The sequence below is a fragment of the Silurus aristotelis genome (genome assembly GCF_946808225.1).
Source record: "Silurus aristotelis genome assembly, chromosome: 4".
Lineage (NCBI taxonomy): Eukaryota > Metazoa > Chordata > Actinopteri > Siluriformes > Siluridae > Silurus > Silurus aristotelis.
The window spans coordinates 26,855,425-26,874,110 of record NC_139577.1 but is presented as its reverse complement, the minus strand read 5'-3'; positions in this window follow the sequence as shown (position 1 = coordinate 26,874,110).

Here is an 18,686-nt window from a genome sequence, read left to right as displayed (position 1 = left end):
GTGGGCATGTATGGCTGCCAATGGAACTGGTTCTCTTGTATTTATTGATGATGTAGCAGAATGAATTCTGAAGTGTTTCGGGCAATATTATCTGCTCATATTCAGCCAAATGCTTCAGAACTCATTGGACGGCGCTTCACACTGCAAATGGACAATGACCCAAAGCATACTGCAAGAGCAACCAATGAGTTTTTTAAGGAAAAATTGGAATGGTATGCAATGGCCAAGTCAATTACCTGACCTGAATCCGATTGAGCATGCATTTCACTTGCTAAAGACAAAACTGAAGGGAAAATGCCCCAAGAACAAGCAGGAATTGAAGACAGTTGCAGTAGAGGCCGGGCAGAGCATAACCAGGGATGAAACCCAGCATCTGGTGATGTCTATGCATTCCAGACTTCAGGCTGTAATTGACTGTAAAGGATTTGCAACCAAGTATTAAAAAATTGAAAGTTTGATTTATGATTATTATTCTGTCCCATTACTTTTGGTCCCTTAACAAGTGGGAGGCACATATGCAAACTGTTGTAATTCCTAGACCGTTCACCTGATTTGGATGTAAATGCCCTCAAATTAAAGCTGACAGTCTGCAGATTGTTTGAAACTTGTTCGTTTCATATAGAATCCATTGTGGTGGTGTTTAGAGCCAAAAATGTTAGAATTGTGTCGATGTCCCAATATTTAAGGACCTGACTATATATATATATATATATATATATATATATATATATATATATATATATATATATATATATATATATATATATATATATATATATATAAAGTCACTAGATCTTAAATCAAAGCCAAAAAGTAATATTAACCATTAATTGTTCCCACACTATGGCTCATTTTAAAATCTATTTTAGCTCATTTTTGCCCATTTACTTTACAAACATAGAGCAAAATTAAATTACATGGACATGTTAGTAAGAAAGGAAATGTAAAAATGAAGTTGGCAAACATAACTACTATACACCAATCACTTATGCCAATATGACCACCTGAGGAATATTGTGTTGGTTCCCCCTTTGCTGCCAAAACAGGCCTGACCTGTCGAGCATTTGAGACCTTGTCAAACACGCTCAAATCCTTACACTTGCTCACTTTTGCTGCTTCTAACACATTTTGGGGACAAAATGTTCACTTGTTGCCTACTATATACCACCCACTAACAGGTGAAATGATCAGTGTTTTATTATTGTTGGTCAAAGTGTTATAATGTCATAATGTTATGCCTGATCGGTGTAAGTATAAGATACAACCATATCCTGACAATAGGATAATATAATCTTGTACACTCTTAGAATATGACAAACTCTTAGTCTTTTCTGCTGGAACCCATTAAGGCTGTCTATATAGAATTATATAGAATCAGAATGTAAATTCCAAGAAGTTTAGGGCTTCACAAACTAAAAACTTGTAAACAACATACATTGCAAAATAACTTTCTTGTCACATTGCAACCATCTGCAAAACTGTCAAACATTGCAATAATATATTATGTTTTAGAAATAGAAACAATTGGATCAACAACTGTATAGTTTAAAAAGGACTAATCATCATAAACATGCATATACAAATTTTATTTTGTCATTTGAATATAATTGTTAATTAAAGAAAACTGTAGTAAAACTGCATTTTTGACTTGTTTTACATGAGTATCTTAAGTAATTAAAAAAAAATGAATGCAAAGTTTTCTCATATGACAAAATGTCATATGATGCCTCACCTAGTAAAAAAACAAACATCTGATATTTCCTGCCTTTTCCATGAAAGCAGTAAGGAATTTGCTTTGCAATGGTAGCTTAACAAACTATGAAAATAGAGCACACCTATTATTCAAATGCTGTATTTAAAATCAGCTGATCATCTGTATGAGACACAGTGTCTGTCATTTGCATTTATTATAATGTAAGAGCCTAATATTTTCTTGCCATTTGCTGCCTTCAGTCTACACATAGGCGTGTGGAAATTTGTGTTGATAATGCTATTTGAACCATGGATATCAAGTGCATGAGCCAGGGAGACATCGCAATACCGCATGGATACATTTCTTGTTAAAAAAAAAAATACTTAAAAGGTGAGTCCAGGTAAAGCACATTAACTGTAATAAAGTACTAAAACAACTAAAAGAAAAAGGTCACAGGGAAATGGTCCAATCAATGTGAATCAAATGAGCGAATCAAAGTGAATAAAATGAGTTCATGAGCAAGTTACTACTTACATAACAACCAACAACCAACACAAATAAACATTTAATATTTCTTATATTAGACATTATTAATACAAGTCAATCCCATTCACAATTAATAATTTTTCACAAAATGATAATAGCAGATTCAGTTCCTCAATGTTTCAGGAGAATCTAAATATATAAGAATGCAAAAGCAAATGAACTATTTATTCTAAAAATAAATTCTAAAGAAATGTAGTCAACCATTTGTTCTAAGAAATTAAATTAAATAATAAACATATTGTATTACTAAAGCACATATATCAATTTTACATTTTTTAAATGATTAAGTAATGAGTAATAAATAAAAAAAACAACAACAAAAAAAATTAAAAATAAAGCTTCTTGTCAATTGTACACATTGAACATTAATGATCTGATCACGGAATGTCTGCTGGTGCAGGACAAGCTGGTTTAAGTTTTTCATGTCTCTAGACTTTAAACAGAATGGTGTAATAAACATAAAAACATCCAGTGCTTCATATAAGCTTCAAATAAAGTCTTCACTCTTTATAATCTACTCAAAATCACCTTCGATGATGTTTATACAGTTTAAAAAGTGATGGAACCATGATACCGTATATATTGACAGAGAGCATGGCAGGAAAAATATCACATTGAAAATAATTGATTTCCAAATTCATGGTACCATACATGGCAATTGATACCAAAGGAAGGTAACTCAAAACAATGATGAGTAGTAAGGAAGAGATAGTATTAAAAGCATTCCTCTTTTGTTGGTTTCGTACATCTCTGTCCTCTGTAACCTCTGGCCTTCTGGGTCCTGAGTGTTTTAGTGCATGCAGCACAGACACATAGCAAAACAAGTTTACAGACAGTCCGGTTAAGCAGGTGAACATAAAAATATCATCTGGAAATGCAAATACTCCAAAGGTGAGACAAAGACCATATACTGATGTCATTATCCAAATAGTTGTTGCTGCAGCAATCCTATAGTGGATAGCTTTATACCTTAAAAAGGCAACAGGATAGAGCACTGCCATGTATTGCTCAATGCATATACACATCTGGATAAGAAGTCTACATGTCCAAGACATGGCAAAGATGAAAAGTGTTAGATGTAAGCCCGTGGTACTTTGAAAGATAAAAACGTTAGGAATGTCAAAAGATAAATGTAAGCAGAAGACAAATTCCACAGTGTTGAGAATCAGTGGAAACACCTGAGTTGATTTGATTTTAAATCCAACACGCAGCAAAAGCCAGACATTCCAAAAATTTGCTGGTGTTCCCAATAAGAGGCAGAGAAATGCTGCTACATAGTAACAAACAAACCCCAAATGAATTTCTTTCAGACAATCAAAGAAACTGAAAGCGTATGTAACAGATGCATTTACCATGTTGACATTAAGCTGTGGAGTGGAACAGAGAAAAATAATTTGTAATGAGAAAAGAAATTTGAGAATATATGTTTTTTCAGGTTAACCAAACACAGTTGAAAAAAAAACAAAGCGAGATGTGGTATAGCACAAAGATGGTACAGAAAATTAATTTTTTTTATCATTTTTTATCATTTGTGTCTCAAAATATAAAAAATGTTTAAACTAAAAAAAATTAATCGACAGATTTTTGAAAAAGTTAAAACAATACAAGCAGTGGTTACTGGAGTTTTCAGATAATACCTACAGCATGGATGCAGCAGAAAAAAGGAAAGCTGCTGTTTAAACAGTAAAGATACTACATACAGTGACATATGTGATGTCCAGGTTTGCATGTGTTTGCATTATTTATTAATAGAAGGACATTTTCTCCTGCCCATTTTACAAGGGAGATTAAAGTATAAAAAAAATAGAAGAAACACATGCATACATGTATGTACATACATACAGTTCAAGTAACATTAGATCCCCTCAAGATAGAAAGAAATTAAGCACTCACATTTTAAACACACAGGACAAATGTGTATTAACATTAACATGCTTCTTAAACACAAATAAATGCAGTAATTGCCGTCGAGTTATGGTAGTAAATTATATGCATATAATATATTTTCGAAAAATAGAACCAGCTAAATTTGTTGGAAAGCATTTCCAGCCTGTAAAAACTGTGTAAGCATGATTAATGACAGTTCTGCATACATTTATAATTGGGATATGTTATAAATTTAAGAAGCTGTCCAAAGCAGAAGAGTTTATTGACAATGAGGACAATGCTGACATTTATTAAAAAAATTAAAAAAAAAATTTTTTTTACTTTACATTTATAAAAGGTTGCACACACTTTAGATTTAAACACTCACACACATTGAAACATAATAAAGACATGAGATTTTATCATCTCTTGCAAAGCATGTTTGTAAGATGACACAATCGAATTATTCTTACTCTAGTTTAAATGTTATTTGAGTCCAGCACTGACTGCTGAGTCTAGACTATTACCTAACTACAGCTTCCATATGCTCTGTGTGACCAAAATGACCATAGATTTTAATGTGTACATCAATATATGTACAGTATTCATGCAATGTGACATGCACACCCTCTTAGAAGTTCAATACCTGACTTCTTACTTATTTTGGGAATAAAACAGTCATCCACACGGTATGTTTACATTAAACTGTCATGCTTTGTTCTTATTATTTTATATATGTTTTTTAAATAAATAACAGCATTTCTTCTTTGTGGTTTGAGTGTATAATGGGTATTTATGCATATAGTTCATCCAAACCATAGTTTTAATAAAGTTATAAATAACTTGCATACAAAATACTTCTATATGGATAGTTTTATCCCATAGATAGATAGATAGATAGATAGATAGATAGATAGATAGATAGATAGATAGATAGATAGATAGATAGATAGATTTCTTATTTGTGTACAGAACTTTTAGTTTTGTACATGTTTACAAAAATCATTTACAAAAATGAATTTCTTCACTGAAAAAATAGATAACATTAGAAAAAGAATTGTGGCAGTTCAACCTCTGACAGCATCTCCCGACACAATCGTACCTACAACCCCACAACTACACTGTTTTACATGTATAGGACAGAAAGAGCTGTATGATGCTATTATGAAAGCTAAATCAACAACATGTCAGTTAGATCCAATTCCCACTAAGCTAATGAAGGAAGTGTTATATACAGCCGGTGAGCCTCTTCTCAATATTATTAACTCCTCACTATCGTTAGGTCATGTCCCTAAATCCCTCAAGTTAGCAGTTATTAAGCCCCTCATTAAAAAACCTAATCTGGATCCAAACACGCTATCAAATTACAGACCAATTTCAAACCTCCCATTTATGTCTAAGATTTTAGAAAAGATTGTCGCTGCCCAGTTATGTAACCACTTGCAGGAGAACAATATCTTTGAAGAGTTTCAGTCAGGTTTTAGGCCCCATCATAGCACAGAAACTGCTCTAGTTAAAATCACTAATGACCTGTTTTTAGCTTCAGACCAAGGCTACATCTCCCTATTAGTTTTACTAGACCTTAGTGCTGCGTTCGACACTATAGATCATGATCTTCTCCTCGATCGCTTACAGAATTACATTGGTATTCAGGGACAGGCATTAAGCTGGTTTAAATCCTACCTGTCCAATTGTTACCATTTCGTAGATTTAAATGGAGAGCTATCCAAGATAATGCTAGTAAATTATGGCGTGCCACAAGGGTCAGTTTTAGGACCACTGCTTTTCACAATATACATGCTTCCATTAGGAAATATTATTAGAAGGCATGGAATTAGCTTCCATTGTTATGCTGATGATACCCAGCTATATATTTCATCCAAACCAGGCGATATAGCTCAATTAGCTCGCATAACTAAGTGCGTTGAAGAAATAAGAGATTGGATGACCCATAACTTTCTGCTATTAAATTCTGATAAAACGGAGATTTTGCTCATCGGCCCAAAAAATAGTACACAGAAGCTCCAGCATCTCAGCCTGCATTTAGACGGTTGTTCTGTAACTACTAGTTCATCGGTAAAAGACCTGGGAGTTATTTTAGACAGCAACTTATCTTTTAAAAATCACATCAATCAAGTTACAAAAACAGCCTTCTTTCACCTTAGAAATATTTCTAAGCTAAGAAATATGTTATCTATATCTGATGCAGAGAAGCTCATGCATGCGTTTATGACCTCTAGAATAGACTACTGTAATGGGTTACTAGGTGGATGTCCTGCGTCATTAATAAACAAGCTTCAGTTAGTCCAGAATGCGGCAAGAGTTCTTACAAGGTAAAAAAAATACGATCATATAACCCCAATCTTATCGTCCCTACATTGGCTTCCGGTTAAGTTTCGAATAGACTACAAACTACTGCTACTCACCTACAAAGCACTAAATGGTTTGGCTCCCATGTATCTCTTCAGTCTTTTAACACGCTACAATCCGTCACGCTCCCTGAGATCTCAAAACTCTGGGCTTCTAGTAGTTCCTAGAATAGCAAAGTCCACTAAAGGTGGTAGATCATTCTCACATTTAGCTCCTAAACTCTGGAATAGTCTTCCTGACAGTGTTCGGGGCTCAGATACACTCTCCCAGTTTAAGTGTAGTTTAAAAACATATCTTTTTAGCAAAGCCTACACATAACACACATCACACACATCACATCATAACCTTGTGTTTCAGAATATGTGATCACATGCACATTATCAACTTGTGCTGTTAATATCATGAACAGCAGCTACGCTAATTCCTCTCCACTGCTTCTTTTTCTCTCCACATCCCGAGGCATCCTGAGTTTTGGCCAGCTCCATCCAGTCACGTCCCACCTCGTGAAGATTATGGAGCTATGGATGATCATGGAGAAGTAGATGCCGAGTGTTTAAAGGCCCTGGCATGGAGAAGCTGATGCTGGATCTATGATGATCACAAACTGTTCTGTATTGTTGAAGATTTATGATCAAACTCTTGATGTCACCCATATGAGGATGGGTTCCCCTTTGGGTCTGGTTCCTCTCAAGGTTTCTTCCCCATATCATCTAAGGGAGTTTTTCCTTGCCACTGTCGCCACGGCTTGCTCATCGGGGACAAACGCACACCATTCACCTTCACTGTTGTTTTCTGTAAAGCTGCTTTGAGACAATGTCTGTTGTGAAAAGCGCTATACAAATAAACTTGACTTGACTTGACTTGACTTGACTACATGTGTACCAAATGCAATCCTTTTTATGTGCAGAACATAGTTAAAATCTTTTTAAAAGTTACAATTGTTCCCTCAGAAACATGTTAATTGGTGGACTGCAAGGCTAATGCTAGTTATTGCTAGCATTAGCTGATAAACATGAAGTGGCTAGCAGCATGCACACACACACACACACACACACACACACACACACACACACACACACACACACGCACACACAACTGTATTACCCATGTGGGGTCCCAATGTAAATTTTGTTTTGCATTTCTTCCCTCTAACTGTCCCGAAATTGAACCAAACTTTGACTTAAATACCTCACCCAACTTACTTTGGGAATACTACACATTAAAACTACATTCATTATGTAAAAATTTTTATTTAAAAATACTACTACTACTACTACTACTAATAATAATAATAATACATTATTATTATTATTATTATTATTATTATTATTATTATTATTATTATTATTATTATTATTACTATTATTATTATTATTATTTTAGTCGAATATTATCTTCTTCTTCTTTCGGCTGCCCATTAGGGGTCGCCACAGCGGATCACCTGTCTCCATACTCCCCTCTCCTCTACATCTGCCTCTTTTAAACTAACTACCTGCATGTCTTCCCTTACCACATCCATAAACCTCCTCCTTGGTCTTCCTTTGTTTCCTCCTTCCTGGCGGTTCTACCCTCAGCATTCTCCTACCGATATACCCCATGTTCCCATTTCGGAACTCGAGCTGCATCACAACCCTTTGGGAACGCACCCCTGTTGCTCATGTTCTGAATCACGTGTGAAATCCGGCCAAAGGCAAGTGTGTGAATCCGTGCAGACAAATTATTATCTTAGTGGGTCCTGCGTACAATAAAGAGGGGCTACTCGATTTATTTTGGGTCCTCTCCTCCCTGGTTCAATATGATGTGTCCCACCCTGGTGGGACCCGAGCAGGCTCTGGTCCTGGAACAGGTAGTGCGCGCTCTCTTAAGGAAAGTGGCCATCGACGTGGTTTCTCCCATAGTCAGAGAGTCAGGCTTTTACAGCCAGTACTTCGTTGTTCTGAAGAAGGTTGGGGGGTTGCGTCCGATCCTAGATCTGTGCTCCTTAAACTGCTCACTCATGAGGCTCAGGTTCAGGATGCTCACCCTCATCCTTCCCGCTCACAGGAGGTTCCTAAAGGTTTGCTTTCGGGGGTGAAGCTTACCAATACCGGGTCCTCCCATTTGGCCTAGCACTCTCACCCTGCTGCTTCACAAAGTGTATGACCTATAGCGACGATTGGTTGATATTAGCTCAATCAGAGCATCAGGCAGTCCGGCATCGGGGTGTCATTCTCACCTGCATGAAGGAGCTGGGGTTAAGACTTAACACCGGGAAGAGTGTGCTTTCTCTAGTACAGAGAACCACCTTTTTGGGCGTAGTGTGGGACTCGACCGTGATGCGGTCTCCCGCCCGGATTAAAGCTATCCTCACAGCAGTCAGGAGAGTAAGAGAAGGCCAGTCACTCACTGTGATGCAGTTCCAGAGGCTGCTTGGTCTCATGATGGCAGCATCCATTGTGATTCCACTTGGCCTCCTCCATATGAGACCCCCCTCTTGACCCCAGTGGTGGCTCAGAGACAGAGGGTTTTCCTGAAAGGGCAGTCCTCTCAAGGTACTATCAAGGTCTCGTGGCAAGCCCTTCGAGCCTTAGATATGTTCAAAGAACCTACGTTCCTGTTTCAAGGCCCCGTCCTGGGAGCACCTTTTCATTGCTTAATGCTAACAATGGATGCATCCCTCATGGGGTGGGGAGTGGTCATGAGTGGCCAATCCACCCAAGGTCAGTGGAATGAGCACATAAATTGCCCGGAGATGATGGCTGTGTTTTTGGCTCTTAAACACTTCTTTTCACGTTCTGATTCGTATGGCCAACACATTAGTGGTCTCATACATCAACCACCAGGGGGGTCTCCGATCTCACCCCCTGTACAGGCTGGCATGGCAGATCCTCCTGTGGTCACAGAGGAAGCTCCTTTTATTTGAGAGCAGTCTATATCCCGGGTCACCTAAATGGGAGAACAGACGCCCTTTTGAGGCAAAGGCCGAGGACCAGGGAATGGAGGCTCCACCCTAAGGTGGTGGAATAGATATGGCAGAGATTTTACAAAGCCCAGGTGAATCTGTTTGTGACTCAGGAGACTTCACACTGTCCCCTCTGGTTCTCTCATAACCTAGAGACGTTCCTTCTCTGCACATGACCAAACCATCTCAATCGCACCTTCCTTACCTTGTCTCCAAAATGTCCTACATGGGCGGTCCATCTAATAAATAGTCACCTCTTCTCTCAGCCTGGCTTCCACTACTCTTTCCCATAAACGTCATGGTGTGCTTCATGGTTATTCCCCTGTAGTTACTGCAGGACTGTACATCTCCCTTATTCTTAAAAACCGGTACTAGCACACTCCTTCTCCATTCCTCAGGTATCTTCTCACCTTCCAAAATCTTGTTAAACAATCTGGTTAAAAACTCCACTGCCATCTCTCCTAAAACACCTCTATGTTTTTACTGGTATGTCATCTGGGCCAAACCACTTTCCACTCTTTATTCTCTTAATTGCTGCTCTCATGTCCTCCTTACTAATCCTATCCACTTCCTGCTTGACCATCTCCACATCATCCAACCTTCTCTCTCTCTCATTTGCCTCCTTATCAGCTGCTCAAAATACTCCCTCCTTCTTCTCAACACACTCTCCTCACTAGTCAACACATTTCCATCTGCATCCTTTATTGCTCTGACTTGCACATTCTTCCCAGCTCAATCCCCCTGCCTGCTAATCGGTAGAAATCCCTTTCTCCTTCCTTTTCACTTCACCAAGCCTGGCTAACAATGTCACAATCTACATCATTTGTTAATAACTGGAACTGTTTCTGGGAGCGTCCTAGGTTCTTCCGCCCTGATGGCCTGCACCCCAGCAGAGTTGGAGCAGCAGTGCTATCAGATAACATCTCTAGGATACTACACACCATCTGACTGGTAAGACATCAAGAAATCTTCAACTATAAGAACACGCATACTACAGACCAAATAGTTACAAGTTCACACACAGCCCAGTTTATAGAAACCATATCTATTCCTCGGGTAGTAAAACCAAGAATTACATACACAAGATCCAGAAATAATCTTATTGCAGTTAAAACTGAAAAATGCCAGATAAACAATCACAACAAAGTTCTAAAGTTCGGTCTTTTAAACATTAGATCACATGCACCCAAAGCACTGATTGTAAATGAGATGATCACAGAGAATAATCTCGATGCACTCTGTCTCACTGAGACCTGGATTAAACCAGGTGATTATATGGGTCTAAACGAGTCGACACCGTCAGGATATGTTTATAAGCATGAGCCCCGTCAGACTGGTCGTGGGGGGGGGGTGTAGGAACCATTTATAGTGCTTCTCTTAATGTTAGTCAGAGATTAGGATTCAGTTTTAAATCATTTGAAGTGCTCGTTCTTAAAATTGCACTTTCAGACATGCACAGAAAACTCGCTCTGGTCACCGTGTACAGACCCCCAGGGCCCTACGCTGATTTTCTTCATGAGTTTGCTTGTTTTCTCTCAGACCTCTTGATCAGCTTTGATAAAGTGCTGCTTGTAGGAGATTTTAATATTCATGTAGATGATGAAAACGATGCCCTAGGATTATCATTTGTCGATTTACTAAACTCTTTTGGAGTTAAACAAAACGTCACCAGACCAACCCACCGTTTTAACCACACACTAGACTTAATAATATCCCACGGAGCAGACGTCACTGATATAGATATTTTACCCCAGAGTGATGACATCACAGACCATTATCTCCTACTGTACACACTACCGGTAGAGCAGATTAACCGTGTTTTACCACGGTATCGACTTGGTAGGACTATTATTCCAACCACTAAGGACAGATTCATAAATAACCTGCCTGATTTATCTCAGTTTCACATTAAACCCATAACTGCTGATCATCTTGATGAGATGGCGAACAACATAGACCTTATCCTCACTAGCACTTTAGACACTGTTGCCCCCATCCGGTTAAAAAAGGTTCGAGAACAAGCACCTGCACCTTGGTATAATAGTCATACGCATGCCCTAAAGAGAACAACACGTAATCTGAAGAGAAAATGGAGGAAAACTAAATTGGAGGTATTTAGAATTGCGTATAAAGACAGTATGCTTAGCTACAGACAGGCGCTAAAAGCTGCTAGAGCTAAACACCTGAGCAAACTCATAGAAAATAACAAAAACAACCCCAGGTTCCTTTTCAGTACAGTCGCTAAATTAACAACAAATCAGGGATCTGAAAAATGTGTTCCATCACAGTTTAGTAGTAAAGACTTTATGAATTTCTTCACTGAAAAAATAGATAACATTCGAAAAACAATTGTGGCAGTTCAACCTCTGACAGCATCTCCCGACACAATCGTACTTACAACCCCACAACTACACTGTTTAACATGTATAGGACAGGAAGAGCTGTATGATGCTATTATGAAAGCTAAATCAACAACATGTCAGTTAGATCCAATTCCCACTAAACTACTGAAGGAAGTGTTATATACAGCTGGTGAGCCTCTTTTAAATATTATTAACTCCTCACTATCGTTAGGTCATGTCCCTAAATCCCTCAAGTTAGCAGTTATTAAGCCCCTCATTAAAAAACCTAATCTGGATCCAAGCACGCTATCGAATTACAGACCAATTTCAAATCTCCCATTTATGTCTAAGATTTTAGAAAAGATTGTCGCTGCCCAGCTATGTAACCACTTGCAGGAGAACAATATCTTTGAAGAGTTTCAGTCAGGTTTTAGGCCCCATCATAGCACAGAAACTGCTCTAGTTAAAATCACTAACGACCTGTTTTTAGCTTCAGACCAAGGCTACATCTCCCTATTAGTTTTACTAGATCTTAGTGCTGCGTTCGACACTATAGATCATGATCTTCTCCTCGATCGCTTACAGAATTACATCGGTATTCAGGGACAGGCATTAAGCTGGTTTAAATCCTACCTGTCCAATCGTTACCATTTCGTAGATTTAAATGGAGAGCTATCCAGGATAATGCTAGTAAATTATGGCGTGCCACAAGGGTCAGTTCTGGGACCCCTGCTTTTTACAATATACATGCTTCCATTAGGAAATATTATTAGAAGGCATGGAATTAGCTTCCATTGTTATGCTGATGATACCCAGCTATATATTTCATCCAAACCAGGCGATACAGCTCAATTAGCTCGCATAACTGAGTGTGTTGAAGAAATAAGAGATTGGATGACCCATAACTTTCTGCTATTAAATTCTGATAAAACGGAGATTTTGCTCATCGGCCCAAAAAATAGTACACAGAAGCTCCAGCATCTCAGCCTGCATTTAGACGGTTGTTCTGTAACTACTAGTTCAACGGTAAAAGACCTGGGAGTTATTTTAGACAGCAACTTATCTTTCAAAAATCACATCAATCAAGTTACAAAAACAACCTTCTTTCACCTTAGAAATATTTCTAAGCTAAGAAATATGTTATCTATATCTGATGCAGAGAAGCTCGTCCATGCGTTTATGACCTCTAGAATAGACTACTGTAATGCATTACTAGGTGGATGTCCTGCATCATTAATAAACAAGCTTCAGTTAGTTCAGAATGCCGCAGCAAGAGTTCTTACTAGGTCAAGAAAATACGATCATATAACCCCAATCTTATCGTCCCTACATTGGCTTCCTATTAAGTTTCGAATAGACTACAAACTACTGCTACTCACTTATAAAGCACTAAATGGTTTGGCTCCCATGTATCTATCCAGTCTCTTAACACGCTACAATCCGTCACGCTCCCTGAGATCTCAAAACTCTGGGCTTCTAGTAGTTCCTAGAATAGCAAAGTCCACTAAAGGCGGTAGAGCATTTTCACATTTAGCTCCTAAACTCTGGAATAGTCTTCCTGACAGTGTTCGGGGTTCAGATACACTCTCCCAGTTTAAGTGCAGATTAAAAACATATCTTTTTAGCAAAGCCTACACATAACACACATCACACACATCACATCACAACCTTGTGCTCCAGAATATGTGATCACATGCACATTATCAACTTGTGCTGTTAATATCATGAACAGCAGCTACGCTAATTCCTCTCCACTGCTTCTCTTTCTCTCCCCATCCCGAGGCATCCTGAGGTTTGGCCAGCTCCAGTCATGTCCCACCTCGTGAAGATATGAGGATGGGTGAACCCATATGAACCCATATGAGGATGGGTTCCCCTTTGAGTCTGGTTCCTCTCAAGGTTTCTTCCTCATATCATCTAAGGGAGTTATTCCTTGCCACTGTCGCCACGGCTTGCTCATCAGGGACAAACGCACACCATTCACCTTCACTGTTGTTTTCTGTAAAGCTGCTTTGAGACAATGTCTGTTGTGAAAAGCGCTATACAAATAAACTTGACTTGACTTGACATCCCTCCATCATCGTTCATCTACCTTTCTATTTATTCCTTGAATGCCATTTTTGGCCTTCCACTCAATTTCTATTATTTAAAAGGAGAAAGGTAGTGGAATAGCGGTTTAGTTATTCACGCTCAATCTTGCTGTTTGTGAGATTCTCTTCTGCCTGGGTAGTTTGTTCTTCACAAAATATTCTAAAGTTTTATATGGGGTATTCTTTACATTAGCACTACCCAACACAGGCCATCCTCTTATTAACTGTGTGATCTGCATTTAATGCTACAAACCATTTAGATACAGACTGGCATGTTCAGCTATAATTTGGGTACTGGTTCTTGGTTTCTTTGGCGTGTTCTGCACATTTGTTTTTCTTGTTAACAATGTTTATGTGATTCTTTGTGTTTATCTGCCACTCTATTTACTTCTTTTCTTTATTAAAATGTTTTGCTTTTCAGCGATATTTAGAACTTCGAAATATTGGCGAAGAGGCCAATTACACAAAAGAAAAGCAGTTAGAGTTATTATGGTAATCACTGTGACTGCATTTTCTCAATATGCTCTTTGTTTCAGATGCAGATTTTGACCAATTGTGGTTTGTTGGTGTTGTAATCATTACATTGTTTTCTTACATAAGCCCTTTGCTATATATATACAGGGCTAGATAACTTTGACTGATTTCCTGAATATGTAGTAGTATCTTTAAATTGCATAACAGAAGTGCCATCATTTATTTTTTTTAACAGCAAATAAAGTTTTTGCAGGTGAAACCCTCCAAACTAATAAAACCAAGCCCAAATCGGTGGGTTAAAACTAAAATTGTCATGTAGAGGTAAATATCAAGAAATGAAAGCTAACATTATGATATATTGTCTACAATTCCTGTTATGATCTCATAAACAAATGTCTTAAGCATACAGCAAAAAAAATTAAAAATCAGCATTGGCAATGCAGTTCCAGTACTTTTGGAGTAGTGTAAGACAACATCCTTTAGAAGCACTACAGGTTGATCGGCTACAACTTTATGCAATCCCTCTCATCGCATTGCAAAGCAAGTGTTCACCTTGAATTTGTAGGTAGAAATTAAAAAGGGACAGGCAAGAAATAATTAGAAACAAACTTGCAGAGAATAGGCCACAAATGGAGAAAGCTGGAGCAATTAGCCCAGGATGTATGTACCAGCATAGGCCACATGTTATTAATTGAGTGAAAGTGTTCATCAGTAAATTTCTTTTACATTAAAGACTTTAGAGATGAGATCTAATATATATCAAACCTACCTTCACATCAGATGTGCTGGCTGTGTATACAGTATGATCTAATTTTATGTAAATTTGGTTACTAAAACAAACTTTTTAAGTATTACTTCATTCTAGCTCAGAGACCAGACGTTGTCTCAATGTGGTGGAATCTCACAATCTATTGGCTCAGTTATAAATGGATCTTTAGTACAGTACAGATTTAACAAGGAAAAATTGAGTAATGAACATATTAAATGTGGCCTATATGCATAACAATTATTTACCTAATCAGATAAAAATCTGAACATACTAATCTACTCCCCTCCTTCCACTATTTTTGTTCCAAAAAATCTGTAATTTGTATGTGCGTAGTCCAAACACAATAAATTAGAACACACTAAAGAATATTGAATTAGTAATAAATAAACTTAAAAATGTAAATATTTTTTTAAAACAAAAATATATTATATAATAAAAAAATAAAAAAATATATAAAAAAAACATACCATACTAACATGAATATTTGACATATAAAATTGGGTATTTGGTGATATAAAAATCATTTCACACAGTTTTTACATAATAAAATAAACATCTAATGTGTGTTTAAGCCACACAAACAACCCTAATTCTACCATACACGCTTTGCAATTGAAATGACCATGAATTTTAATGTGTGTAAATGTGATGATACGCATATATAAAGGGGTTTATGAAGGTAAACAAGCCAGACATCTTGCTTTCGGGGAGTTAAACCGTCATTTGTCTCCAAGCGGTATGTATTCATTCAAGCATTTTGGTAATAACTAATGCAATCTGTTAAGCTTATGTAAACAATACTTAATGTAATCTTGTGAGTAGGTGAACTTATGCTTTAATTAGTTTTGTGTTGTCTCATGTAATTTGTGTTTTATGTAGCTCCTCGAGGAACGCTGTTTCGCTTCACTGTGTACTGTACAAGCTATTTATGCTTGAAATTGCAATAAATACCACTTGACACAACATGAAAATAATATTTAAATGTGTTAAAAAGCTGTTTAATTCTTCATACTTTTAATAAGGCCAATGTTTTATATACTAATGTTCGATTGATGTTAAATATATGAAACAATTTAGCACAAAAAATAAATACATTAATTAAAGGATAAGAAACAAAAGTTAAAGACAATGCAATGAATTTAAGCTTTCTAAACTCACAATTATAGGTGTTTCTTAGGAATGCGGGAGTTTTTTTTTTATCTATTTGTTTGTAATAGCATCTGATTTGTTTGATCCTTTGATTATATCTAAACATCCTTTATAGAGTATGACTATTAAAAGTATAGGATAAGATAATTTTGCCTATATTAGTCTATAGATATTTAATTATTTGCCTATATGATCATATGATGTTGATTATCTCTTCCTAAGACTATAATATCTTTTTTTAATCTTTTATTCTTGTGATCATAAACAAGATACAGGTCTGGAGATGAACATCACCGATGAGCTTTCCACCTCCCCAAGCCCAGGGAGTAATACTAGTACAAACTACGTTCCTGTATCCTCATACATCTACAATGTAGCTTATTCTATTAATGTCATTGTGGGCCTTCCAGTACATTCCTGTGTTTTGTGGCTTATTTGCACTGGAAAAGGAAGTGGAATAGTGGCAGAGTTCTTCACCCTCAATCTCTCTATTTGTGAGATTCTCTTCTGCTTGGGTAGTGTACTAATACTTGTTGTGCCGAAATATCCAGCACTTTCATCTTTAACGTTTATCATAATAGCACAACCCAGCACCGCCCGTCCTCTGATTAACTGCGTGATCTGCATTGAGCGCTACCTGGCAGTGCTCTATCCTGTTACCTTCCTCAAATACAAACCACTGAGATACAGACTAGTGTGTTCTGCTGTAATTTGGATACTGGTTCTTGGCTTTGCTATGTTCTGTAGGTTTATTATCCTCAACAACAATATGTACCTGTTCCTTTGTGTATATCTGCCATTCTATTCACTTCTCCTCTTCATTAAATTATTTTGCTCAATAGCTATATTTAGGGCTTTGAGGTACTCAGGACCAGGTGAGAAAGTGAAGGAGAGAGAGGAGGCCAATACCATTAAAAAAAAAGCAATGACAGTCATTCTAATAATCACAGCAGCCATGTTTATTCAGTATACTCCTATATATTTAATAGGAATTTTTTTTTGGACTTTGACACCAGCACAATTTGATGTATACTGGTGCACTGGGGTTGTGATCTCAACAATGATGGCTTATGTTAGCCCTGTTCTCTACATTCACAGGGTAAGAAACTCCTGAAGTCTTATTTCTTTTACTTACTAAAATCAGAAAGTCTTATGAAAAAGCTTTTTAGGTTTTCTTATCCCTTATGCCAGGAAAATTAATGAATAAAACATGTGTGGCAGTCTGGAAATAGCTATTGGATTTGTCTGGGTTCTGGAAACAGTAATCACATTTTTTCCCAGATTTAGGGTTATTATTTTTGGTAATATGAGAATTTAGTTGATAGTGCGAGCTGATAGTGGCAGTCATATTATCCGTACCACACGTTTCACAGACCATCAGAAAACAGCTTTAAGGCTTACTTAAAAATCCAAGAAAACTGTCAATAAAATTTTAGATTTATTCCCTCAGAAATATATCACATTTAAGAATTTAAAGCAGGTGTAACTGCTCTAATACACAACTGCACTCCTGTAACTGTTAAAATATTAGGGTTTAGTTAGTTTGTTTGTATGTAGAATGTGGACAGTAGATTTACAGATTGATAAAAGTGTGGCCAAATATATATATATTTTTTAATTAGATAGAAATCTACAAATCTCTCCAGTGGGGTCGGAAGATTTTCATAAATTTTTCCCACATAAGAAAGTACTTTTATAAAATAAATTATAAATATAAAGTATCTAGAACTATCACAAAGTATAATAGCCAGTCAACTGAGTCGCTAAAATCAAATAAATATATAATAATTCAAATAAATTATAATAAAGTTTAAGAAACTGTAACTTTCTCTAAATTAAAATACTAAAGAAAAATCTATTACAGTTATCCTGATATTCAGAGCAAACATATTTGTTCTGTATACTCTTGGATATTTATATATACAAATTTTTTTTATTTTTATAGATCTTGTTTCATTGGTGTTTGGCACTTATATATTAGCGACTGCAACCCTTTTCTTCTCCTAAGATTGAAACTCTCTAATACTAACAAAAACATTGATGCATAGCATGATCAAATTTGTCTGACTGGTGTAATATGAGATATTTTTCTTATTTTTGTATTTTTTATTCAGCAATTTAGGGTATGGCATACTTTTATGTGCTGGAAAAAACATTTAAAAAAATCTGAATTCTGGAAAACAAACAAACAAACAAAAAAAACCTGAAACCCTAAATATATTTGACCAAAATGATGAGCCTTGTTTTTACTTACTCTTCTTTAATTTACTCTTCTAAACATTAGCAAGTTATGTGGTAAAATACTATTAGTCTAACTGATTTTATCTAAGATCTATTCAAAAGTGCTTTACAGAGTGAGTGTTTTTTCCTCAAAGCATTCATTCATTCATTCATTTTCTCCCGCTTATCCGTAATTCGGGTCGCGGGGGCAGCAGTCTAAGCAGGC